This window comes from Echinops telfairi, unplaced genomic scaffold (assembly GCF_000313985.2).
Source record: "Echinops telfairi isolate 266 unplaced genomic scaffold, ASM31398v2 ScPeMD7_655;HRSCAF=1070, whole genome shotgun sequence".
Taxonomy (NCBI): Eukaryota; Metazoa; Chordata; class Mammalia; order Afrosoricida; family Tenrecidae; genus Echinops; species Echinops telfairi.
The window spans coordinates 25,348,093-25,349,271 of record NW_022104553.1 but is presented as its reverse complement, the minus strand read 5'-3'; the positions used below and the strand labels follow the sequence as shown (position 1 = coordinate 25,349,271).

General features: G+C 61.6%; 1 protein-coding gene across 1 annotated transcript in view; it reads left to right on the top strand.

Annotated features, from left to right (window-relative positions):
* The window catches only part of PPP5C (protein phosphatase 5 catalytic subunit), a 21,527-nt gene that overhangs the window by 2,758 nt on the left and 17,590 nt on the right, over positions 1–1,179 (top strand). The gene's annotated exons all lie outside the window — the stretch shown is intronic.

Sequence of the window (1,179 nt, the reverse complement as noted above, 5' to 3'; positions counted from 1 at the left end):
TTGAGCTTTCTGCTGAGGTCCCTGGGGAGCCATGGGAGGTGTCTGAGCAGGGGAGGCACTGGGCCAGGTTTGTACTTTAAAGAGAAACCCCCCCCCCCAGCTGCCATGTTGAGGGGGCAAAACTAGAGGGTGGGAAACCAGAAGAAAGGCTGAGGGGCCCAGGGGGCGAGAGAGAGTGCAGGAGAGGGCAGGGGAGCAGGCCAGGACACGGTTGTGGGGGTGGAAGTGAGCGAATGGATTGGAGAGATGTCCAGGCCCTGTCTTGACTGGACCTGGTGACTGCTGGGCTTTGGATGCTGAGGGGGTGGGAGGTGGAGCCGTCCCTGGCAGGGGGCAAACAGGAGGGCTTAGTGCTGAGGTGAGTCACCAGGACTGGGGCTTGGCCTCCCCAGATCTGGAAGCCAGCTCTCAGGAGCCAGAGGGGCCTGGCCTGGAGCCAGCATGGGGGCGAGGGGGCCTCTCCAGGGCTGGTGGTCTGGCAGCCTGGTTGGTAGCCTGCAGCCTGCTCTGGGCCTGTTGTGGGAATAACAATAAAAGAATAATTGCGGTTCATCTGGTTTCTCTGTATTGAGACCCGGCAGCCACCTGCAGTTGCAGCCTGGCCCCGGGCTAGAGGACCTGGCCCTGCTGGTTTTATAGAGGAAGCTGAGGTGCAGAGAGGCAAACCAAGTGCTGACCAAGGTCAGGGCGTGAGCAGCAGGCCACCGGATATCCCCCTTCCTCAGAGAGTGTATGTGTGTGTGAGTGTGTGTGTGTTTCTCTATCTGTCCAGTCCTTACCTAAAGCTATCCTGACCCTGGGGAAGGGGGTGGTGGTAGTGAGAGCCCCGGGGCTCAGGACCCTCTGCATGGCTGGGTCCTTGCTCAGCTGAGACCCATTCGGGATGCCCCAGCGGATGGAGCCAGGGAGGGGCTCAGCCAGCTCAGGTTGCTGGAACTCACCTCTCTTCTCTTCCCCTTGGGTTCAGTACTCCAAGCTGTACCACCGGGGATGGGTTGGCCGGGCTTAACCCCCAGGAAGCCCCCAGAGCCCAGAGTTGGGGGGGAAGCGGCCTGGGTTTCTTCCTGTGGCCCGCCCAGTGAGGGCTTCCCCCCTAGGCCTTAGTTTCCGCTTTCAGGATGCGGCCCGGCGTGTGGCCTCAGGGCTCTCACATTTGTCAAGTGCAGAGGGCAGGGCCCG